Consider the following 27145-nt stretch of genomic DNA (forward strand, 5'->3'; position numbering starts at 1 on the left):
TAGGCAAGCAATTCAACTATTACAATCAAAAATTTCACCGGGGAGGAACCTAAAGCTGGTAGTTTCACTTAAAAACAAGTGTATAGCAGTCCTAAGGGAGGTAGCAGTGATCAACAGCAATGATAAATGTAGCTCTGGCTACAAAGAAACTCTGGGATTTGCTGTCAGAGGGAAACATCTGGTTCAAATGAAGAATAAGAAAAATAGGTGATAAAGCTGTAAGGGAAGACGCATAGAGACAAAAAAGGAAAGGGCAACTAAATTGAAAAGAATACTAACTTTATAGGCCTGTCTTATTGCCTATAATAGATAAAAATAACTGATGGCTGCAAACTTGATTTGCATACAGCCCAGGGCAATGAACCTCCTGCATGCTGCTATAATAGGTATAATAAAGACTTAAATTACATCTCAACACCCACCCAAAAAATCCTCAAACCACAGCCAAACAAAAACCAAACAAATCTTGGGCAAGACAAATGATGCAAAACTTAGGAAACATCAAATGAAGAAAGCCCAAACTTGGTGTTTTGACTGAGTTAATACAGAGTTTATACAATAGCATGCAATGATTCTTAGTCTCAAACCTCCTGAGTATCAACTTAACAAGCTTACCTGCAGTTCTTCCTTTCTTCTCTCTGTTCATTTAGAGCACTGCATGAAGCAAATGATTATATAATTGAAGGCTGTATCAGAATGCACAAGGCTGTAGATTAATGCTGTACAGACAGCATTAAATCTGACATTTCCTGCCACTGGAATGCTTGCCTTTGAAATTGTAGCTTTCTCCTCACGTTGATTAAGCCAGAGATTTAAATACAAAAATCTAAATGGGAAAAAAATCCATTAGCATTTGAAACTAATGATAATGTCTAGGGTCAGAGCACAGGTTTCGTACTAATTTTATACAATTAAAGCAGTAAATACTAGCAGCAGAAACCAGAAACTGTCCTGTGTCAGTACATCAAAGTCAGCAGTGCAGAGCTAGTGCAGTGCAATGGAGGCTCCCAAATACCTGGAACAGGTGGGAAGACTGGGGACAGGCTGTTTGCCTTCCAGCAGAAACCAAGAACGGGGCAAAGTACTTGTCCAGATCCCAGCATGTCTGCAACACAGACTCAGGATCCTGCCAAACAAGGGAGGCTGAGGGCACTCTGATACCTGGCAGATCAGACTCCATCGTGTGAAGTGTTTGCTGAAGGGGAACACTGAACACACTACAGTCATTCAGCAGCCTTTCTGTCTGCAGAGGTTTAGGAAGATGAATTTTCAAGCTCCACTGCTCTGGAGGGCAGAAGACTTCATGGTTATAGACCAGATTGTCAAACTGGAATTGACTTCAGCTTGGGTTTCAGCCTTAGCAGAAGCAATAATTGGCACATTCTTCCAGACTGTTGAGGTGTCCTGTATAAACAGAGAAAGCATTATTTTTGGAGGTGTTTGGTGGGAGGCAAGATAAGACATGGATTTTCTAAAACTAAAGACTGAAAAAACTAGGATTTCAAAGCAAAATATAAAACCATTTCTTTACCTAATTTATTGAATATTGCTTAATTACTACTCAATCTGTCAATCTCCAAGTGCAATATTATGCAGCTCACATGCAGAACTTTTTTGTCAAATGCCATCTCACTAGAAAGCACTTAGAACTCTAAAAAACTCATACTTTTTTATTTAATGGGTTTTTTTATTTGTGAAGTGTCTGAATCAGGCTTAAATATTTTTGTTTGCAGAAGTGATGTGAACTTCAGTATCTGAGAACTAAAGCACACAACTCTGAATGACATTGCTGTTTGTTCTTCTTTGCCAAGGTGTGCTTTCAGATAAGAGTCATATTTATGACTAAATGATTTGTCATCCATTCTTTGTTGTAGTTTATCCATCAGTGAATGCTTTATGTCATTCACTTCACCCCATACAAAAGGAGTTACTATTTTAAAACTGTCATAAATGTCTTTTAGTGTATTGAGAAACAGATACAGTATTCAGTAACTGAAAAGTGGTTGGCTTCATCATTCCCAACCTTAAAGAACTTAAACTTTTTCTCTAGGTGTCCATTTCTAACATACAAAGGATCTGTTAATAGTTGAAAAATGGTCAAAGATTTCTTCTGGGTCAGCCTGAGCAGTACTATTGTGTAGAGTGCACTCAGCATTCCCAACTGTGGGGCTGACACAGTGTAATATCTCCCATAATTCTGAATAAAAGGATCAAAATATTCATGCTGTAGCCTTTAAAATAAAATGACAATTTTTATCATTATTACTACATTATGAAGAATATGAACTTGTTAACTAATAAGGAAAAGTCTATGTTGATAGTGTAGATTTTACTCTTTTCACAGAAAAACTATTTCACTGTAACTTACTATTAAATATGCCTACAACAATCTCCTTGCTTTCTGGAAAATAGTCAAGGACATGATAGATTATTCTGTCTTCAGCTGCACAGCAGCTAACAACTGTGAGAAATATTTTGTTCTTTGTGTGGCTTGAAAAAATCCTTATTTCAAACAAGCCCTTAATTGTTTTCTCAGCTGAATGAAATTCTAGGAGGTTTTTTCAGTACCGACAGAAGTCTTTCATTCTATCAAGACTTACCATTGTAACTACAGTGGAAGGTTGAAAAATAACAGTATTTAATTCACTACCATAAATGGTTTGGATAACATTATGGTACAATTTTGCTTCTTTGGAGGCAGTAAAGATTAATTTTCTTCCATATTTTGACTGTTCCATATCCAGGTTTTGAGCATTCTGGTTTTAGCAACTAGAGTAGAATTCCTTTAATGAATTGCCCTGCTTTCATTCTGCCATATATCTGACATTCATCCCTGAGTAACTTAGAAAATGACAGCAAGCTCTGAGCCACCACTTCTTTCTTTACTGATCCATGCTGATTGCATCCTATGAAGAGCAAGAACCCTTTTTATTTCAGGGCATGTCATAGCTTAACTGAGTGATTTTAGCACATCTGCAGCCATGATTCTCATAGAACCCAAACTGCCAGCTAAAGCACACAAATAATTGGTACACCTGAACTTGGATCATGAACAGAGTTTCTGCTTCCTGTAACTTGTCAAGCCAGTAAGTAATCATGGTAAGTATAAGAAATTGAGAGTTTTCTGATATCCAGAATCTGAATATTTAAGATAGCACCAGAAATGGACTTCTAGGTAACAGTAACAGACTGATCAAACCATCAGCAGATGTTTTTAGAGGTCTGATGATTATTTCCTGCACTGTGGTCAGACTTCCTGACTGAACTGTGTGTTTGGTGCTGCACTGTTGCAGCCTGACCGGATGATAATTCAGGATGTGTTAGGAGACACATTTCCCACAGTAGAGACTGGCCACAAACAGAGGTGCTAGGTGTAAATTTCTACAACACTTTACTCTGGCAAAAGAAAACAGTTCTATATACAATGAAACTTAATTTCAAATAGGTTCTACCAAATTAAAAAAATGAAAATACAAATTCTTAACAAATCAACAATAAAAGCAAGTAAACAAAAATCCATCTAAATTGTTTCCCAGCAGAAACTCAGGGAATAGTAAAATCAGAACTTTCTATGAATGTCCCTATTTTTGTTCAAAAAATAATTTGACAGAAAAATCCCAATCAGCTCTAGTTAAGGGTTTGCAAGCAGCAGAGTGCAGCATCCTAAAACCTGTCATTTTGTTAAAAACCAGATGAACCTGACAGTTTTAGTCTACCTAAGCCCCCCTGAATTTGTTACATGGATCCGTTTGATCTGGTGGTGGCAGTGTGTACCTGTGGCTGAGAGGAAGTGCCAGAGGAATATTCTGAATTACAGAGGGAGAAGTGTCCATCGGGAAGAATTCCTGTCAGCCACCTGGAAAAGGTTACTAACAAACCCACTGGTCACTAAGGTGATGGGAGCTGCTCTCACAAATTCAGCTAGAAAGACAGAAAAATCTCCAAGAAGGAAAAGCCTCTCCTTTGGCAGCGTATTCACAGCCTCACCTCACTTATTGCTTCTTGCCCTGCAAGGTCCCTTGGAGAAGCCTGCTTCTCTTAAATGATGAAAACTGGGATAATGAACTTTGCCTGGGGAAAAAGCTGAAGGACAGTTAATGAGGTTATCTGGTTTTTCCCGGGATTATTAGGCACAGCCAGCACAGAGGGCAGGTGCTGGGCTGCTATGCAGCTTCAGGTGTGAGCAGGGACCCACTGGCTAAATTAGTTGGGAGGAAATTTCTGTCTGGGCGATTCTGTGGAGTTCATTTGTCTCTGAAGCCACTTGCCTGGGGTGGCTCTGAGCCTGAATGAGCAGCCCTAAAGGTCAGGGGGCTGGCAAAACCCACAAGGGGGATTTTCTTCTCTTATTCTGAAAGGCAAGTGTGTTCTGTATCCTCAGGCTTTGAAAAAAATCAGACAGAAGGAAACCAAAACACAGGCACAAAAGACTGTTCAGTAGATGAAGTAGGAGTGGCTCTAGGGGTCAGGGAGGAGGGATTATGACCAAATCCATCCATTCTCTCTTCTCATCCCATCCGATCTTGTAATGCCTCCTCTGCCAGCTGTGCTGCCCGCAGAGTCCTGTGTGTCCTTGGTGCCAATCAAGGACTGTCCCTGGAGGGAGGGCAGCAGCCCTGGCCATGGCCCAGGGGAGTGCCACCAGCTCGGTGACAACACGTCATGTTGCTTTCAGGCCCGACAACATCAAGCTTACATTTAAAAATGAAAGCAAAAAGCAAACTCTCAAAGTCATCAGTTCCCACTTTTCAGAAGTCCATGATTCAAGGCAGCAAAAGGGATGAGATTTGTCTAAGAGTCAGAAATAGTTTTGAATTTGTCTCTTGCTTCTTTGCCCAAAGTTTTGCCTCTACCAATGCCACTACCGCTCCCTTTGTATTCTGGCTTCCAAGACTTTAAAACATATTTGACTCCAGTGCATTTGCAAATGTATCATTGCAACAGAGAATCCCGACAGCAACATAGATCTAGGTGTTTTTTGTTTGTCTGTTTATTTGTTTGTTATTCATAGGTTTGTTTTTTTTTTTTTTCGAGATATGAACTGAATGTCTCTTGAATCTTTTGAGGAACCTTTGCTCTAAGAAAAAAAGACCAAATTGTATGAGCTGCAATAATATCACAAGAGCTGGCAGCCACAATATGTTCGGTGTTTTTTATATCTTAAAATATGCCACAGGGGGGAAAACTTGCCTGGAAATTGGATGAACATACCACAGCATCTCACCTGTTTTACATCCCTACTTGAGTGCTACTATTGGTCCTGCAATTATATTACAGTCCTACCTGTGGTTCTTTAAAACCCTGTATTTCTCCTCAAGTGTGCCAAATGGTCAATGGCATGTGAGATTTCCATGTAAAAACTGTTATGAGCTACTTGGTAAAAAATGAAACATAGCTTATGGCACCATCCAAAATTTGATCCATACTCTAAAAATGGATTTTCCTCTTTGTTTTCCTCTTGGTTTACAATGTGGTATCACAGTGCTGAACCCTAAACAGTCACATAAAACTCTGTCTGTGTTAGGTAAAGATCAATGCCTGACTGACAGGTAGATAGTGACACTTCAGTCTTGCCCATAGAAAGCCACCAAAATCTAGTTATATATATATTTTTAAACTCTTCTCATGGATAATGTGAAATTTATATGCACAAAAAATATATTTTCCCAGATGGATTTTTGCAAGTTCAGATTCTGCAACATCTGAGAGGAGGAAATTCTGTATCTGTCTGTGCATATTCTGTCATCTGTTTCATGTTAAAAGCAATGAATTTTTTTGCCTTCCCAGATATTTATTCACTTAATTGGATTCAAGAAGTGGAGTCCTGCACATGTTGTGAGGAATTGGAAGTGCTGATCTGATGAAATACACATTATGCCTCTTGGAAAATTTTATCTTACGTGAGTTCATAGTAGTAAATCCATTTCTGAATAGAACAACTTTTAATGAGCAGAACACATCAGTTAATGTGGAACTTAAGGAAATTACTTATCACAAAGAAGAAAGTCAATGAGCATTTGAACATCTTTACTGCCAGGGCACATTTCCTTTTATAGCTGTCACCACAAAAATTGCTCAGTATTGTTGAAAGGACACTGAGAGTGAGTGTATGTTTATGTAAACAGGAAGAAAGTGTTGAAGAAAAAAAGTCCCAAAAGTCAGGTTTTAAGAGTAGCCTGTGGTAGAGGCAGGAGGAGCGCAGAACTTGTTGATCTAAGCAACAGAGGACACCAGGTACTGCTTCAAACTCCCGGGCATCCACACTCATTTCCATGTTACTCATATTCTCTGCAATCAGGGCAGCAGCCAACTAAATGTATTTAGATGTATGTAAATGTGGAGAATCTCTGAAAGTTTACATTAAACACAAGTTTATGCTACATAACTCAAGATGGAACCTGGTAAGACTGCTCCTCTTGTTAACATATGTTAGTTTAACAAATAAGCATGCACTGGTCACTGGTACATTTCAGACAGGATACATACATTTCAGCGTCAGGATACATATTAGCTGATTGGCAAAAATTGGCAAAATTAAGAGTCTTAAATATCTTGAAATAATTCTGTTTTATAGTGGAATAACAGGTGCACTCTTTGTTATGCTCTGCAAGTAAGAAAGTTAATCAAAGGTTTGACTTTCAAGTAATTACATAACATGTAACTTATTTAAGATCAAAATTTATGTCAAGTAAACAAAAAGGAATTTTTCTTTCATTTGATTTCCCTTTACTCTGATTTTTATCTCTGGAGTTCTCTATGTATCTGTAAGCCCATGTATAGATATTCTTAAGAGAAATTCAGCAGCAGCAGCTGTATTTTTCAGTTCATACTTTACCTTAACAGAATTTACCTTTTGCATGTAAAAAAGCCTTAAGAAATACAAAATTAGAACCAGAGAGTATTAAGAGTATTACCATGTTCACTGCTTTAGTGTTCAGCTCACAAGTGCATTTGGTCTGAATGGAAGGTAGCTCATGTCACATAGTGTTTCCTTACTTACTGTTTTTAATTATCTGCTGTTAAACACACATTAATTAGACACACAGATTGTCTCTAGAACATCAGCTAAACTTGTGGTTGGCCATTTTGTCAGGTTAGCACAGAATTACTGCCCCTCTGGGGCATATGGAATAACTGGTGGTACTTTGCTACATATGCCAAGGCTTCTTCCAAGCTTTGTGTGTCCCCTTTGCTCTCAGGGTTGCCACACTTCAGCCCTAGCACTCCTCCTTTTTTTGCTCCAGCAGCCACCACCAGAACTTGTCCTGGGGTGATGCACTTGTGTTGCTGCTTTTGAGGCAGTGAGAACAGCTGGCCACGCTTAGATCTGCCTGCTGTGAGGTTTGGAGCTATTTACCCTGAACAACCAAGGAGGAGCATTCAAAGGCAGCATGATTTGAGGAGTCAGATACTTCTTTTTCCTTAATGTCATGGTGGAACAACTGAGGTGTTTTGCCATGAAACCAGAAGTGGAAGTCTGAGCCTGACTCTGAACATGAACCCAGCAGCATTTGAGGTAACACATCCATGTATGATTTCATCAGGCTAAGCAATCAAAATTATCTGAACCTATTGCTATTTATAATACTCTCTTCATTATGTTTGTGTCATTAACTACATAGCTGCAGAAGGACTTGTAGGAAAGAATATTTAGATGCTTTTCTAGGCTGTACAGATTTCTTAAATGGGTGAGAAAATTTGTTTGGCATGCCTGCCAAAACTTTCCTGGCATCAACACTGCCAGGGACAGTGGAGGATCTGACTGTATGAGTTCAGGCTGGCACAGGAAATGTCCTTTCATTATTGTAAGAATAAGATTTACTCACTTTCTAGCAATTCACCATTATTTTTTTCACCCATCAATGCAAACATGAACGCAATAATAAATTTTTTTCTTGCCATTAATACATAATTCATAGGCAAGTAGTGGCTCTGAGTATTCTCTTATTTATAAATATGTTGGCTATAGTGAAGTTATGCCAGGTTTGAAGTGGTATAAAAAGAGGCCCAATGTATATAAACATATATTATTTATTAGCACATCATCAGGAGTTATTGCTTTTGCTTGCTTCGTGTCAATAATAATACTGTTTTGTAACTTGGAAAAGTAATAATCTTTTTGCTTTCATTTCCTTTGACAGGAAAAGCAAAATTATTTCAGTGCCATTTCACATGACTAACACTTTCAGAAACACCAAGCAGTGCAGTAATCATTTGGGATGAGAAGAAAATGCAGAAAAGAAAATATAAATGCTGCAGATAAATGTGATCTATAGATTACATGCACAGAGAATAAGGAAAAAAAAGAAAGCCTCCCCCCCCGAAAAAAAACCAAACAAAACATACAAACCATGATCATAAATCATCAACCAATCACCCACCAAACTAATAATAACCCTAAAAATGTTTCTGTGTAATGCTCTTCCAAATTAAATTGCTCTGATCTGGTGTCTCTCATGAATCATCGCATCAGAAACTACCACAGCTAAAACAAGATTCCTTTGCTGTCCTCAGTGTGAATTAAAACAGTAACTGGGCTTTTTATTCCTGAGCTCTACCATCATTTGTCAAAGAAAAATAAAGATTTAAATGTAAGAAGACATCCCTGTGATTTTCAAATAGTATTTAAATTCTGTCATGGATAAATTCGATATAGGATATTGAAAATACATCCTACAAAAACAATGCTTCCAATCTATTTCATTTGAACTAAAATCATTCACTTAATTTAACCTGATAACAGTTAGAAATTGAAATGCTGATTGTTATCTAATTAAATGTTCAAAACTGGGCTCTGAATTTCTTCGTTTCTGAGTTAGGCTGAATTATGTGTCCTGCATATATGCACTCCATAGAGTGTAGGTATTGAGTTTACTGAAACATGTCCTGCATCCCTCTATATTCTAGGCCTGCCTGTTCTCAGAAATTCACCATGCGTGACATTATGACATGTTACATGTGTAAGCCTATTTGGTTTAAAACCACAATAGAGTGCAGATTTTACCAAATAATTCAGTGTTTTATCTTCACAAGGCATAAAGACATTGAAATGCTTGTAAATATTTTTGGGTCAACTACTTAATCTTATTACCAGGAATGAAATTTCTTGAATTTTTGGAAAGAAAAAATAAAAAGTAAGGGTACTTTCCTTTGGCTTCATATTTTGGGGTACATTACTTAAATAGTACATTTCTACAAATATTAAAAGAAACTTGCTGAATTTATACTGCCTTGATTTAGTCTGTGTTTGTGCCCCTGGAGTGTACCTTGAAGTTTGCAGGCTTGTTTCTCAGTGACTTGAAAATGCTGAAAAGCCTCTGCTCATTCTGAAGGTATTTGGGTCAGGCTCAGTGTTCCTGATGGAGCAGGGCTTGGAAGTTTCCCTGTTCTCTCAGGGGTCATCCAGCAAAACCTTCATCTGTGGCTTTGGCCTGGAGTCAGAAAACTACCAAATAAGGCTCCTGTATGGAATAAATCTTTGTTTCTTTTCAGGGATGCATAAGGCAAGCCTGCACCAGGCAGAGTTGGATGCTGCACTGACAGACAAATATTCATCTCCCTTCAATTATGCTATACCTACGCTAATTAAACAGCAAATATGAATGACTAGAAAAACCTATGGTATTGAGTTACTGCACAGACATATTGAATGACATGTTTTTCAATTGCCAGAAAATTAGGTTGCCAGTTTACAGCTGTCATTCCTCTCAAACAGATCTGATGAAAGGGACAGAAAATGTTTCAGCACACCTCACATCAGCACAGAAGGCACAGTCAAGAGATCAATCCCACACAGTGAAAATAATCAAAGAGGTAGAAAACCCACAGCAATTTAAAATTACAGAATGTGACAGTTTCTCACTGCTCTTCCAGTAAGGCAGCAGGCTGAACTGGTAAGATGAGGTGTCAGAATGTAAAATTCTTTTTTTCTTACTGGGTTGCAGGCAGCATAGAACACTAAGCAGCCTAGTAGGTATTCTGAAATCCTCTTAATTTACTGATATGCATTATTGTACCTGCAAATTACTTTTGTTTGGATGTTAGTCTATTAATTAAAATGATTTTGACCTCATAAATAAGAAAAGGCTAATACAGATAAGATAATTTATGTGACCTGTTGTCTCACACAGCTGTAATATCAAACAAATACAGATCCAGTCTAAAACTGGATCCACTCTAAACAGATCCAGTCTTAACTTTTGTTCTTTTTTCAGCCAAACAGTTTGCAGGCACACCAGAAAAATTTAACAAAAAGTTTCCATGCTTTCCATCATGCGCAGAATTTATGCTGTGAGATCCACCAAGCTCTTGGCTGATTCTGGCTCAATGTTAGGAGCTAATGAGAAAGAGATTTACCTGAGCTCAGTTCAAACATTTTGTCTCAGGTTTCTTAAACAGATGAGAAACAACTGACTCTAATGGGAGCGCAGAGCATCACCACACTGCAGCTTTCATCCAGCTACAGCACTGCTCTATGCCTCAGAACTATGTGACATCTTTGAGAGTGTCTCATCATTCTTCATGATCTCATGAAATAAACATTGACTGACCAGACAGTGTTTGATGAATGTCAATTTCTGTCAAACTTTTGCCTCTTTTTTGTTTTCCTCTGAGAGGAAAGAACAATTCAAACAGCTAGTGCTGCCCTCAGTCCAGCGCCCACTCCTCTCCTTGAGTGTGGCTTAACTAAGCTCTTGCTGTTAGGTCCCTGCTGGCCTAACAGCAGGGAAAATATGAAAGAAATTCAAAACTGGCCTCTGTCCTTGCTAGCATTGCAGCTCAGACTGCTTTGAATTGTGACTTTTCATATTGGAAATATAATACATTATTTCCTTTTTACTCCAGAGAGTAAATGAAGTGTTATATTTAATAGTGTTAAGCGATGTCTGTGAGTTATTTAAAAAAAGAAGAAAAAAAAAGAATGGAAGAAATATTGCCCTTAGTTTTCTTTGTTTCACCAAGATAGAAAAAAAAGTGAAATAATTGGTTGTGCAAAGTGATCCTTACCTACCAAAGGCACAAAACTCTTCAATGAAATGTGTGCTGTATTTGCAAAGCAGTGAATAAAAGGCAAAAAAAATGCCATTCATAATTTATATTTTGCTGTTGGCAACAGATGGGATGAGAAAAATGAGATGACTGTTTAGTATTTAAAATTAGCATTAGTCTTAAATAAGGTGCTTATTTTTGTGAGTCAGTGTGCTTGCATTCATATCTAATATATAACCTGCCGGTGTCAACCAACACATGTTTTGGTATTAATTTATCTTATCTGTAATATTTGATATTCCAACAAATTTCTTACTAAGCTTAATATGTTCTTAATCTCAACACTCCATTAACAAATTCTGTTACAATCAAGACTTCTTCTTTTGAAGCATTTGTTATTGTCCTTTCTTAGTAACATATTTACAGGAACTGAAAACAGCACATCTAACACAGGCATATATTAAAGATTTCAGGGCTGTTTAATAAGATTTTTTTTTTCCTTAGGAAATACCTCTTAATAGACTCTCTTTACTTAAAGTTTAGTGCGTATGGTAGATCACCTACTTGTGGCCATGGCATCCTTTTCCAGAAGTGGAATCCAGTCAAGTGGCCTTAATTTTGATGATTGCTAACACCAGTTTCAAGATCACTTGGCAAACCCAAAGCTTGCACTGAGTAATGAGAGTGAGTGTCCTTTATGAGCTGAAAGCCTGGCTGCATTCATAAAGCAGCATTTGCCTTCCCGTTGGCAGTGCTATATTCCTTTATGACTTGAAGGGATTTTGCTTTGTCACTCACTTTTTCAACCCTTCTGGTACCACCAATATTCTGTGTATGCAGGTGACATAGGCAACCTCGCCTCCGGATATTTACTGAGTAAAATCCATGCACACACAATCTGAAGATGGCGTGAAACACCAATAAATACTGGGAATTTTAATTTTAAAACTCCCCATTAGACCGTATGAACAGATCACTGAAAAAATTACTTAGCATCAACAGCCAGACCCTCTGTGAAAATCCCTGCAGAGCTTGTTTTTGTTTCACAACGGCAATATTTCTCTTTTATCCTCCTTGGTGCTGTGATCAACAGAGGGCAGTTGGGCTCCCTTCTATTTTCAGTTTCAATTAAAATTTCAAAATTGTTTTTGATTGAACTTTTGAACACGCTGAAATGTGAAAGCGCCCCCGCTGTCGCTAAAATGGTCTGGAACGTGCTTTCCGGGCATGAACATTTCAAAGAGAAGATGCTGGCTACAAGCAGCTCCACCTCCACTCTCTTCTCCAACATGCTTGTTAAAGTCTCAGGAGGGCCCATTACTTTTATTTTTTTTTTCTCCTAGGTAAAGTCCAAATGGAGTGCTTTGATTTAACATCACTAATAACAAAACTCCCCCCAAACACACAAACAGCCAGCAATTTAGGTACAAGCTATTGAATGAAGCAAAAATAACAATCCCAAGAAGCTGTGGGAGGACAGGGCTTCAAAGGGAGAAAGCTCAACTGTCTAGCTGGAAGGAAGTGTTTCTTGAGGAAGCTATGAAACACATGTAATGCAAATTTAAGCACCTTCCTGACAGCTTTGTGTTGGGAAAAGAGAGATAGAGTCCTTGGGAATTCAGCTTGTCTCTCAAGCTAAGCAGAGTTGTTTTTCTTACAGGGAAGATTTTGGACCTCTGATTTAGTGCAGTTGGGGATATAACATGTGGCCTTCATCATGCTGAGTTAGGTCTTAAGTCTCTACCATAGAAGACAGTATGTGGGTATGTATATATAATATTGCTTGTGAATACAAACATCTGATTGGTACTTTTCAATTTTATCATGTGGCTGTTTCTGTGGATCTGTGTATTAATGCCTTCATAAAATGCCATGGATGTAAAAATAAATAAAGTAGCAACCATGCAGGGCCATAGCATCACCTCATAAATGTTAATCACAGACTAAGAGAACCATTACATTATGGTGCCAAGAAGAAAAATCTTTGGGTGTTTCCTGAAAATCATAAAATGCCACCACATAATAATGCTTCTTTTCGTAATATATATGGTAACAGATCAACACACTGTTCATGTCTCTTGTGGATTTGGGGAACTCAGTGTGCATAAGAAATATTAGAACAAACTTCAGAAACCTGGATTCAAAATAGAGGGGAAAGACAGACTGAAACTAGTTAAAAAGCAGAAAAACTGTTTGTAAAATTGGGAGTTGCAAAAATGAAGTGAACAGAATTTAACACATTTTCAAAAGCATTAAATTCATGAGATTAAATCAACTTCCTGAAGGTGTCTAATATCCTGCAGATCCTATCAGAGTAAATATCCTGCAGATCCTATCAGACTATGATTTTAACACATCTGAAGATTGTTATTAAATTAAGTAATTAATATAAAACTAAGATTTTCATAGTGACAGAAAATAATTGGGTAAGCAGTGAGGCAGTTGGTACAACTGATGGAATAAAGTGCTGAAGAACTCTTCTTAAAAGGCTGACTGCTAATGACCACAGCCAGCAGGCAACTGAAACCCTTCAAGAGCAGGAAAGGAAACCATGGTCTTCCCTCAACTATTTGCCTGAAGAAGTAGAAAACTGTCTTTAATCAGATTTAAAAAAAAAATAGATCAGACAAATATTTTGAATCCATCTTTTTTTTTTTTTTGGTGATTTCTTCTGTGTGGTTATAATAATGACACATTTTGCGCAGATATGAGATGGATGCCTCTGTACTGTTCCATTTGCACAGTGCTGACGATAGAAGCATTTCAGTGTCATCTTACAGATGATGTGGCAATGCTCAAAATGTAGAGGAATGGTGCCTGGGGGAAAGCAGGGGTAATGAAAGGCTTGCCAAAGCCTAGCAAAAGCTCAGGCAGTTGTGAGGTAGGAGTGAGGTAATACCTGACAAGCTCAACCAAGAGATTCCAAAAACTTCTCTTGATGGCAGGAATCTGAGTCATCCTATATTATTGGTTTTGCCATGTTTCCAAAGGGAACCAAAGAGAAAGCACTTCAATGCAATGTAGTGAGTGTTTCCCTTTTAGCAACCAGGGTGCCAAAGGGTTGTTTTGGCTGGGGTTTGGTTTTTCTTTTTGTGCAAGTGATCCAGCAGCTTCAGAGCACCAGACTCTAAAACAGCACCAAGTTTGTGTTGCTGAGAAACGCACCACATCTCATTGCAGGCAGACAGACAGACAGGGACAGAGCTACAGAATGAAAAGTTGAACCGGCAATGCCAGCAATAAAGTGCAAAAATTCCCTGCTCTGTCAATTGCATGGACAGTCACATAAATGCAATTACTGCAGGATTTAAAAAAAAAAGTTCTATGAAATGTGCATCATGCAGATCAATTACCCATGAAGCAACAAAGTAGGCTTTAGTAGCTCATTTAGCTGTAGAACATAAAGGAGAATATTTACACTCATTCTAAAAGCAAGAAGAAAATAATGTTCAAGAGCTGGTAAAAAGATTAAAGGAATGAAGTGCAGAGGACATTAATGTTAATTTCAAACATATTATTTTGGCTCCAGTAAACTAACAGTGTGTGCACAGAGCTTTTAGGTATGTTGTTAAAGAAGTTATACTTTATAGTGAGATGATTGTCCTGATGTCATCTTGTTTGATATGCATACTCAGAACATACTTGTTCTGAGTGACTTTATTCAGGTCATCACGCTTTTGGATTTAAAAGTGAAAGCCATTGTTTCATTGTAGTCTTTTTCTACAGAGTTTTCTTTGCAAAATGTGCTTTTCCACTTTTATAGCTCTAAAGGCCTTGGTGTCCTTAGATGAAGCACTAGCTGTTATTCACAGAGGTCTTTTTCTTCTAAATTTATTCAAACAGAAAATTCTGCATTCCCATGCCTTCCACCAAGTATTTTGAAAATAATTAAAAGACTTTTAAAAACAAATGGTCAGCCCACAACTGGGACTCTGAGGGAAGCTTGTGGGGGAGATAGATGGGTGAATCTACCCCTTGGTGTACACAGGTTAGAATGTAGTTCAGCCCTGTGCAAGCATTTCTCTTTTTGTTGAGTACAGGGCTGGAAAATACTACCTGCATCTTACCCCTTGACTGTTATTTCCATGACATAAACACATCATCTAGAAGGGTACATAAAACATTCTGCCAGCTTGTCTTTGCTCAGCAGAAGTTACAAATATTTCCTAATGGACCTAAGCCGCATGCCTGTGTTTGCATGTATATATTGAATCCCTCCTAGCCTGGGTGTTTGCTTTGATGTTTCAGTAAGTGTGTTGAATTCAAAAATAATGCAAAGTGAAAAAAAAAGAAGAGTTTTTCATTGCATGAAGAGCTGCCTGTCTTCCCAGTTCTCAGACATGGAAAACAAATTCAGAAAGACTTCCTTCAGATTAAGGATGCAGCAATTCCACAGAGAAGCTTCAAATTTAGCAATTTGATTTGTAGTGTCTACATTATGCTAGGAAAACCTGACACCCTTAATTCAAGAATTCTCTTTGAGAACAGAGCTTAATGAATAGAATTGCCAATCTGAACCTAGAGATATAAGCCCAAATGGTTAATTTAAATTTAACCAGTGTCAAAAGAAAAAAATCCCAAGAGCAAAAAGTGAATTTTACAGTGCTTACCACAGCTCTGGTTTTGCTATAAGTTTCTGAAGTTTTCTGAAGTTCTCATTCAGTGCTGATTGGAGTCTGGGGTGAGACCAGAGGTACCTGCCTGCAAATGGCTCCTGTTCAATGACAGAGCTGACATGGTTTAAAGCCATTGATATTGCACCATATCTTCTTTCAGGAAAAATAACTCTAAAAACCTCTCTGGTTTCCTTTGATTTAACACTTATTATGACTTAGACTCCCATAAAAGCTGCTACTGCTATTATGTTTTATACCAGCTAATAATTTAAATAAATTTTAAAATATTTTAATAAACATGCTAATTGGGCTGGTTTCTGATTTGCAGTGCCACATCTGGTTCAGATTTCAGTACAGCTCACAATTAGAGAGCAGATCTCCCTGCTTGCACTGAGTGCTTTGGTCACATGTGGGGTTTTTTTTTCCTAATGAGCTGTCAACAAGCTGTCAAATGCTGAAACAAATTAGAGAGGGGAGACAGTGAAGGGTTAGTATAAAGCACTGGAATCAGCCCTGTAAATGGACTCTTTCTCACAACTCACACACATGTGACTTTACCTTCCTCAGGGGGTAGTTCTGCTGCAGTAACCCCTGTCAGTCCTCCAGGTAGGACCTATTCCCATGATTAGAGTTTCCAGGGATTTGGCCCAGTATGAAAGCGAAAATACATTGTTTTCCTGTGTTGCCATCTTCCATATTTGTAATATTTTTATATTTATTTATATTTTTATCCAGAGTATTTGTGCTTCTGATACAGGAGGCCTGGGGGTAGCTACTCCCCAGCAGCATTTACGTGGGACTTCATCAAGGTTCCTGCTTCAAAAAACATTATTCAGAACAGGTAAACTGGTGTCAGTACCAACATCAATATTTACCAGCAAGAGATTAGATCCAGTGTCAAAAGCTATAGTAGGTTTTTCTGAGAACCATCTGAGCTCCCTTGTGCAGCCGTCCAGGCTCCACGGTGCATATCAAGCTCTTGCTTGAGGCCTGATACTCCTAACTACATTGACAGCCAGCAAGCAAATAAAGCAGGTCTGGATCCTCATGGACTACTGACTCAGTAACAGGACAATATTAACTTCTGTGAATGCTAAAGACACTGAAAGCTGTCATCTGTCTTTCCTCCGGGGCTGCAACAGCCCAGATGCTGAGAAATTCAGTGTTTATGGGCATAACCCAATACCACCCAATTGTTCTTGTCCTGCACTCAGGTTTTGGAGCAAATGGTTTTCTGCTTCTGTCACTGAGAGCAGAAAGTTTCTTCTCCCATCTGTTTGTACTGTCTCAAACACTTAGTCTTGACACTTTTTCTCAGAGGCAAAAATCCAGCTAGCCTGTGCAGTAGTTCCTACCTGAAGTAATTCAGTATTATTGGAAGGGCTGTTGCAAAGTATTTTAATAATGTGCACTTGAGAGTAACATAAAGTACAACTGCCCTCCTTTTGGATATCCATGTAGTCAACTGCCCTCCTTTTAAATATCCATGTTTATGTATATTTTCATTTGCATAAGCTGTAGTGTTAGAGGAATGAACCGCATTACCACATTTCATTTAGCTTTCTAATGAGCAGCTCTGACCTTTATCACAAGCCCCATTCCTACCACCAAACTCCATGTTAATAAAGAGCCGATATGAATTTGAAAAAAGGATCCAATTTCCCAAAGGTGGTTAAATAGCATGTTCTAGCACTCACTGGCTGATCTCCACAGGATAATTAATTCACTGATGAGAAATGTGTCTACAGTTCATTTTTGGTGGACTGGGATTAAAAAAAATGTACTACAACTAACCTTCAAGATAGTCAGCTTTGTGAGAATGATTCACAGTGGAGAAAACTTTGTTCTAACTAACAATATTCCTGGTATGTGATCAGGCATTTTAATCAGTGTCTGATTTCAAATCGCTTTGTCACACTCTACCAGTGACGCATTACAAATGTGCAGGACTGACCCACTGGACTGAAACAATGTCAGTCCTTTGCAGCTAGCAGAGGGTATAAAAATATCAAACATTTGCTCACCAACTTCCTATAGTACAGTTTGAAGAAGGATATACATCTACTCATGTACATGCAGTAGATTTAAGCTCTGACATGGTAGCAACTGCAGGATGGGAGTTTCATATTATAGAAGCTTCTGGTACTAAAAGATGATCTGTCAGTGAAACAAACGTGTCACCAGAAGTTGCAGTTGGTGCTTTACTCACAAGTGACAGAACAATAAGCCTGCCATACAGGCTTTGCCCAGTGAGCATTTGAAACCCTCTCTCTCCACCTTACACATTATGGCAAAAGCAACACATCAGTGAGGTTGTGTTTTTGACACATTTTATAAATACCTGTATCATCTCCATGTGCTGCAGGGCTATTTTATTGTATTCTCATGCAGTCTACAGCTGAGTTACTTCAGAAACTTCTTGCTTATATTTATTTTAACCTCATCTTGGCACAATAGAAAATGATGGAGTAATTCAATGTATTTGTTCTTGCACAGGTTGAACATTTCCCATTGGTATGCACTCACTACATACAGCAAGTTCAAGGGAAATAGCTTATAAGCTTCCCAAAAGGTGGCAGAGTAATGGGAAGGAACTGAACTCCAGATAATGCAATATTAAAAAATGAATGATCAAATTGGAGCAGCACCACATGACCAAAGAATAGTAACTATATAATTTTTATATCAAAAAAGCCCTCCTCAAAAACCAAAAAAAAAAAGAGAGACACTGAGTCTGCTACTTGGACTTCAGTGTTATGTGAAGCTTTTAAATATATTTTGAAATAAAAAATTACAGAAGAGATGGAAGCAAATAACTCTAAAAAGAGAAATAATAATTCTAAATTAATAAAAAAAATGCATTTTCTAAATCTCTGAGTAATAGTGCATCTCATTTATCTTCAACAAAATAGCTGATGTGATATTCTGTGAAAAATCATTATCAAAGACATAAGGTGTGTAAGACGAGGTCTCAAGGGGAAGACACAACAGGTAGCACAAAGATATGTTGTAAGAAAATTACAGAAGCCCCTCTTATACTCCTTACTGTCCTTCACAAAACCAGATGAATTTGCTGATATAATTTGTGAGGACCCCTCTTGAAAGTCACTGGCAAAAAGAAAAACAGAACACCTTAAAAAAAGGTCTAAGTGGCTTTAAAGACCAGCACAAAGAAAATCCCACTGTAAAAAGCACATGGTGAAGCACTGGAAATCTTATAAAAGCTGCTAAGGGCTACAGCCCCTCTACAGAAGCAAACTGGACTACAGAAGATGAGTTTGTGTTCCAGCTGGCCAGCAGGATGAGGAAATGGCGGTGAGAAGCGTCTATGAGGAAGCAAAAGTCATCTTACATGGAAGATTTTTAGCAAGGAAACACAATATCATTGTCATTCTTTAGGGCATCTGCTGGAGATAATGTGGAATGCTGCTTGCATTCCTGCTTCCCCCATTCAAGAAATGTGAACTCATGATGTCAAAGGAGCAGAGGAGAAAACATGTCCAGGAGAACAGCCAGGGTATTTTATGAGATTTGAGAATGTGTTTCGTTCTAGCAGAAAGAAAGCTGAGAGAAAGTGATTGCATTCTATAAATTCACAGGGAGGGTAAACACTAGGGAAGAGCTGTTTAAACTAAAAGGCAATGTTGGCATAAGAACAAAGGAGTATGAGCTGGCCATGAATAATATTAAGATGGAAATTAAAGGAAGGTTCGCAACCACGAGAACACTGAAGTTCTCAACCGACCTCTCAGTCTGGCTAGGAGCAATAATAACTTGTGTTAAGATGATGTTCAATGCATTTATGAAAACAGCTATGCAGTATGGAGGAGGAAACTCAGTCACCCAGGAAACTTCTTTTGTCCCACATTTCCTTACCTTAGGGGTCAATGTCTGGAAAAGAAGAACTTGTTTTTTTTTTTTTTTTGATCATAACTTATAAAACACTGGTTAAAATAATAGTAAGGGAAGAGATACTGAGTTGATACTATAACAGCTTCTGAGCTGCTCTTTGAACAATGAATGTCCTAAATAAGCTAAATAAGTAAATAAGTAAAAAGGATGAATGGAATTACAGAGTACTATTTTCTAGAAAAATCTCCTCTGTATGTTGTTGCGTGTCACACAGCAAGGAAACGTGACTTGCTCAAAGTGTCGGTGCAGATCCATGTGTTTTTTAGATTTACCAGGAATATGTGTCTATGTAAAAATGATTTTACACTGTAGAAAACAGAAGCAGCAGCCCTTACAACAACTTTATTCTTAGCTATCAGTTTGTGTACCTTTACTGCATGGAAAGAAATACAACAGTTTAATTAAATTTCTTAAGGTCAGTGAAATGCCATTGTTTCGACAATCAGCTGAGCTCACATAAACCTTGGGGTCCAGATGGCTGGCTGTTTAATGGCAACACTGCATTGACAAATTCACCAATTAGATAGACATTAATATTACATCCTTTCAGATTCTGAGCACAGCCTGACCTCGCTGAAGTGGGCTGGTGTCTTGCCTAATCCCTTGTGCATGCTCGCAGAATGTTATCGTGCTGCTATAGTGGGTTCATCCATCAAAACTGCCCTGGCTTCTCAGCATGCTGAGCATTATTGGGTTTGTAAAAACAGATGTCATAACACACTGCTGGCAGAGTGCTGCTCTCTCGAGGGACAGCAAAAGGAGCCACCCCCTCCACACACACACTCATAGACACACATGCTGGGGGCACTGCTGTATTGTGAGAATTCTCCCCTGGCCTGAAAGAGAAGGGAAGACCCCTAATTTATGGGTGTTCAGAAACCTGCATGCCTTGGTGCAGACAACTGCCCTTCTTGCCAGACATGCTGTACTCCTTACATCAAATTTGCTCTTTTTTCTTTAATGGCCCCAAATATACCATGTTGGGAATACAGAATTACAACCTGCATTAAACTGTAGTGGTGTTGTCTTGCATGGAGAAATTCCTCTGCATTACAATGAGTTCCTGGGGACAGAACCCACTTTCACCTACAGCCAGCTGTGCCTCTGGAAATGTCAGAATCCCAAGATCTGGTGGTTTGGCTGGAGCAGAGGAAGAAGCAATGACACTTGCTGATGCTCACTTGTTTCAAATTATGTCCCCCCAGCACAATTTTTTTTTTTTAGTTCAAGACAAAAATGTCTGTTCTTTTTAATTAGATTTCATTACTCTCCACTGTCTTCCCCAGGGCAGTGGAGGCAATGGTAATACACCTACAGCAACAATTACAGCCTTTTCTTATATGAGAGCAACCTCAAGCAAGAAATGGCATTTTCCCTAATGCAGCTTTCCAGTAGGCCATCTCTAATTTCTGTGTTTCTCCTTGGAATAATCTTTTCCAGTTTCCCACCTGGAATACTTGTCCAGGGTACAAGAGATATGGACAATAAGAAAGTGATGTAGTGTGTGTAGGTACTACTACCTCCTCAATTATATGATGATTACTCTTCGAAATCTTTCCTTTGAGAAAGTGGTAGTCTGTCCTATTTTCTGCAGTTAAAATGAGCAATGCTACTGGATTTGGTAGCTTCTCAGAACTAAGTTTCTCAAGTTTCTCAGAATATGACGTTAAGAGAACCATCATTTGCATTTTAAAAAATAATTTTGAATTGTCAGGAGGGCATTGCCTTAGGAGTGTTAGGCTTAATGACAAGGGAAAATACATGCTCTATTAAATGACCACAACAACAGGAGAAAGAATAGTCCATTGATACTGTGAACACTGAAATCTAACATCCCTCATGTGTGATGAAAGTGTGCACCTCAAATTTTCACATTCTGACAGAATAACCAATCTACACACAGAATTTAGCTAGCAGGTGTATTTTCAGCTTTTTCACTTTCACTTTTCTCACTTTTTCTTATTCACCCAAGATTATCCTGAACTGGTTTCTATCTGTGATGGTCAAAATTACTTTCTTTTAAGTTGCCTGCTATCAGTGTCAATGGGCAGAAAGCCATTTTTAATTGAAAACAATTGAAGGAATTTTCAGAAAAGACTACTTAACATTATTTTGAAGGATGGAGTGACTTTCGTATTCTATTGATAACCCTAGAGCAAATAGGGATATTAAATATCACTTTCACAGCAGTGGGGTTTTCCTTACAGAAGAGTAGAACTTCACTAAACTCTATGTGAAGTCAAATTTAGAGTAAATTTCAATTTAGATTAACACTTGTACATCTTGGGTAAATATACACCTCTGTATGTATTTACTTATCTATTTAGAGAGAGACAGTCAAACAGTCCATGAAATAAGTTGTTTTGCTGTAAATACACAGTCCCATTATGTAAAGTAGTAATAGGCCACTTTCTTTCTAGTCCCAAAGATATTTGCAAGTCTTGAAAAGCCTGTAATTATTTTTCTGATAATTTGCACTAAGAGTGTGCTCTTCATTTAGCTTACTGTGATTTAAATGAACACTTAGAGGCTATATGGAGTAAATGGGCTCAGTGAAGGATCTGAGAACAACTTCAACTTGCAGAAAGTATTCAGCAATGACTTTCACAAAGCACTGACTCATAGCTGGATTAAAAAAAAAATAGAGGTGTTTAGTTCCCTTCAAAATTAATGAGATCTGTGTGATGCTTTTTTAGAAGGTCTTTTATAGTCTAGAAACTGGTTTTTTTCCCTGATGTCACAGATGATGACTGCTATATTTAAACATATTTTATGGTATAACTTTAATTTTAAAAAGCCTGAAAGTAGCACAATGTCTCTACCAGGCAAGGCTAATTATGTGCTTTTGCCTCTGAGTAGAAGTATTGGAATGGGATCTGTATACATTACTGAAGAAAAGTGTTATTTAACCTAAAGTCATTGTTTAATGCTAGATAACAATAGGTACTATAATATTTTTGCATTTCAAGAAGAATTTAAAACCATAAAGTTAGTCCTATGATTTTTAATGTTTATAGAAAATGTCAAGGCAGTTATGAGAAATCTATAACTTTTAAGTTTTTGAGATAATTACATAATTTTGTTATGTTTCTTTTTATTTCTTGCACATAGCAAGCTTAATTCTGGGTGAGATCATAATGTGCATAGAGAGAAAGACTTACAGTAAAGCAGATGCAATTCAAATTTTAAATTATTCATGAATTCAGGCTTCCAATGAGTTTACAGCCAAAAGAGAATACAAAAAAACTTGATTTCTTCTGCAAATAGAAAGAACAAAACTCACATTCTTTTAGATGCATGGCCAAGTTTTGCTTAAAAAAAAAATTTAAAATGTTCCTAACCTCAAAATACCAAAGTTAGCTGCTTAAGTGTGATCCCAACCATTCAGCAGCTGCTATAGTCAACAGTGAGGTATCTGTGTTTGTAGCTGAACCTCTCTGATAATGGTCAGAGGTGAATTGGATGGAAGGGCAGTTTTCCATCATGCCACAGCAATCTTACAGGCAGAACTGATTACCACATGTTTAGACTCTCGTTGACCTCCAGGACAATGAATCACCGTGACTTCTGGACCCGTGTTTCTGGAGACGCTCTTTGGGTTTTGAGCCATCTTTGTCAAACCATTAATCCGGCCATTAATCACAGCAGAATCTTTTTAGCTGTACCCGTTCTGCTTTGCAAGTCTAGTTTCACATGCCACTTCCCGCAAGTTATAAGCATGGGTTGCAGAAATGCCATGACTAAACAGGCTTAAAAGTCTCTCAGACACACTCTTGCCTTTCCAAACTATGACTTAGATGGCCATCAATGAAGAAGATACCATAGATGTTTTCTTTTTGTTGTTAAGGTGAAGAAGACTAATATCCCAGTCATACATCCTTAAAAGATATCTTGTCATGTCAGAAATACCTCTATTTGCAAATAAGTGGCTAATGGAAATTTTTATGTGAGCAAGAGGCATGACAAGAGAATTATTGTCTCTGTGGAGGATAGCTCAGCATAAGAAATCAGACAAACCTACCTTATTTTAGATGTGACTCTGCTCTTCTCTTCTGCCAACCTCCTGAAGCTGTAGCTCCTCTGTAGGAAAGGGGAAGAAAGAAGAAAGAAACAGGCAGCAAGATCACAACAAAAAAGGGGATATTTCCTTAGAGGGTAGCGAGGCACTGAAACAGGCTGTCCAGAGAAGTTGTGGATGCCTCATCCATACAAGGTCAAGATCCGGTTGGATGGGGCCCTGAGCAACCTGATCTAGTGGCATCCCTGTCTATGGCAGGGGGGTTAGAACTAGATTATATTTGGTCTCCCAATCCAAGCCATTCTATGATGCTGTGAATCTGTGATATTTATCCACTCACTGGGTGGTGAAACACATTGTTACAAGGATGTTGCATAGGCACTCTGAAAGAAGTTAAATTAATGGAAGAAAAATGCATCAATGACAAAATCCCACAAGTTCAAACCCTTGTTCACTGAAATACAGATTGATGGGAAATGAAATGATTCCCTGGGGGCCACGTCAGTGTGCACTTGCCTTGGTCATATATTCTTCATATGGCACATGCTGCAGGTGATGGGGAGAGGATAAAGGCTGGAAGGAGCCCTGACCTCATGGGCTCACTCTCACATTCTTATACTGTGTAGGGTCTGCCACAGAGATCATGAAGGAGATGGGAACTTCAGGGGTATATAGAAGAGGGACAGGACAAGAACTCAGTTCACTTTGCTCTTACTCCGAGTAATTCATCCATTTCAGATAGATGAAAACCTGTCTGTACAAAAACTCAGCTTGTGTCACTGAATCCATCCTCTCATGCTGTTTCTGCTTGTCTGTTTCAACCATGAAGTGAGTTGCAGACTAGAAACACCTTTTTATCTGTTAAGGAGGTGAAACATTGAAACAAGCTCCCTGCAGAAGATGCTAAACCTCCTGCCCTGAGAATTTTTAAACCAGGCCAGAAAAATTTCTTCCCGGGAGGAACAGAGCACATTTTGTCCTGGAACAGAAGGACTGAGTTGCCTCCTACATTTCATTGTGCTTGCTTTGCCCCAGAGCCCCTGTTTGTTTTTAAGTCCACATTTTTTAAGGAGAATGTTGCCCTCTCTCTTTTTTTCAACTCAGCCCTCATTTGCCAAGGATGAAGAAGCCAGTGTAATCCATAGCTTATACATTACCCTATTTTATGCATGGTTGAAAGGGGCTGCAGTTCACTGTAAGTTATTTTTAGATTTCACACATTATTTTACCTTTATTTTATATGCAAGTACATAAAGGAAAGACAATTAGACAATTGATTTAGACAGATATGATTATAATTCCTTAGAGTCTCAGAGATAAATTTTGTTAAGGATAAGTAAAGATGCATCACATCATGCTCTACTTCATTCAGAGTGCAGGATTCTGAGTGCTACCTGCTTTGTGAGGTCCCTAACTCCATAGGAACCCCATCAGAAGACAGATGCAAAGTCTGTGTTCCCCTAGGCAGTCACACAAACAAGCACTCGGTGCTTTCTCTGCCTGCTGTCAGCCACGAAGGTTTGCTACTCCTAAAGAGCAGCTGCAAAAGCCAAAGCACTTTTCTAGCAAAGAGAAGTCTTTGCTGGAGTTTATAGATGAAGTCTGAAGGCAAACAGATGTTTTGTATCTGTGATTTGGGGTCTGTGCAAAGTTCTTCAAATAAGGGATCACGCTTTCTCTTACACAACCAAGAGCAAGTAGGTAAATAAATGCAGCTTTATCACCTAACAGCCCCCATAAAGGTCAAGCTGTTCTTGGCTGTTCTCTCTTACTCTGCAAGGGGAGTCTATTGCTATTTCAAGGTGTGATGATATTCTTCTTGGAAAACATCCTGTCTCCCTTGGAAACAAGTTCACATGTAGTCCTGGGCACTGCTGATGCAAATACCTCACTGCTATCAAAGTTACTCTCTCAAAATACATTTTTGCCTGTGTACAAAGTCCTTTCCCCCCATTAGGTCCCTAAAGAACAGAAGCCCATGTAAGTATGTATCTCATTGCCCAAAATTCATCCAATAAATACATCTCTGACATTTTTTCCTACAAACAAGCTCAACATTTTGTTCTGAATGCTTATCAATAGATACGTCTCTCTCATTTCTTTTCATTCCTGATATGGACAACATTTTCTGTATATTTCATTAATGTTGTTAGCATATTGTTAAAAATAAGTAGCATAAAACTGCCACATAATTTATCCTATTTGTGCAAACAGTTCTGCCCTAGCCCTTGTATTCATAATCCTAATACATTGTGGTATGCAGTCATATTCTTCCAAAAGCTATGTTTCTGTATTTGAAGGGAGATTCTCTTCCCTATGAAAATTTTTGTAACCATTTCTGCACATTTTCTAGTTTGGATTCACCATTTCTGAGCAGAATGCTGCTGTTTTTTCTGGAAAATCAGATATTGGACACATCAGAGCTGGAAAATTTACTTAAACGGAAAACCTACTACTCCCATGGTGAATATTTTGATTTTCTGTGTCACTTGATACCTAGTGATTCAAAAAGAGTCTCATTATTAGTTAGAGAACATCAAGCAAAATTAAAGAGGATTATATTCTCTTAAGCAAGAAAACTGCCAGGAAAACCGTTGATCCTGTATCCTCAAATTAAAAGAGACTGACTTTTCACAGCTTTTAAAAATAAACAAGAACTGCTACAATTATATAGGTGGTAGCCAAACACGGAGCAGACTGTGGCTTTCCCTTCTACTGCTGGTGAAGAAATTACTTGTCTGCCTTCCTGAGATGAGATCTAATCCTGATTTACAGACTGACTGTGCCAGCTAACTTATTGTCTTCACTGGAATACTCCTGGCTCAGATTTATCTAGAGGACCATGTTGAACACCTGGGGATCCAGACAGGGTGTGCATGCAGCTGTTCTGAGTTTACCCAGACCATTCTCTGGCATGGGCTGCTTCTCACCAGCAATTGCACAGGCTCCCAAAGGTACTTTCTTGCAAGAAGTAGAGCAGAAAGACTCTGAGGGGGAAAAACATTTTTCTCTTTCTCTCATAGTTACAGAAATTCTCACAGATGTGAGAAATACAAATTACTGTCCTGAAACTGTGGAGCTTACCTGCTTTTCTCCTGCCTGAAGAATCACTGTTTAATCTTTTCCTGCACCTAAAGTTTTCAGCATTTTAACCATTTCTATGGCCTTTCCCTGTACTGTTCTTGATGGTTGTGTACATTTTGTTTTGAAGATAAACAGAAGGAAGTATAGCTCTGACCTGGCACTCAGAAAAAGGAAAGCCTGCTGACAAAACTATTTCTGTACTTTACCTGCTGATTATTTAATAGAAAATATGTCGCCGGAGTGATCACATACTGAATTTTGCCTGGATCAGAATTTCAACTGCATATTATAAGGTCCAGGGAAGAGAGGACTGATAAACAAATATAATGGATGAAATTTTTGCTTGATCTACACTAGGAAATATTTACAATGGAAAAATTAGATTTGCATCGTAACAAAAAAAACTTTACCTTTATTTGGGAATCTTGTTAAGATCGATATTGACAAAAAAATTAAGGATGCCTGGTTTTGCCAGCTATTTCTTCCTTAATGATACTATGAATTAGTAACTTGCAGAAGTTGTTGT

The sequence above is a fragment of the Zonotrichia leucophrys genome, chromosome 2, assembly GCF_028769735.1.
Source record: "Zonotrichia leucophrys gambelii isolate GWCS_2022_RI chromosome 2, RI_Zleu_2.0, whole genome shotgun sequence".
NCBI classification, from domain to species: Eukaryota; Metazoa; Chordata; class Aves; order Passeriformes; family Passerellidae; genus Zonotrichia; species Zonotrichia leucophrys.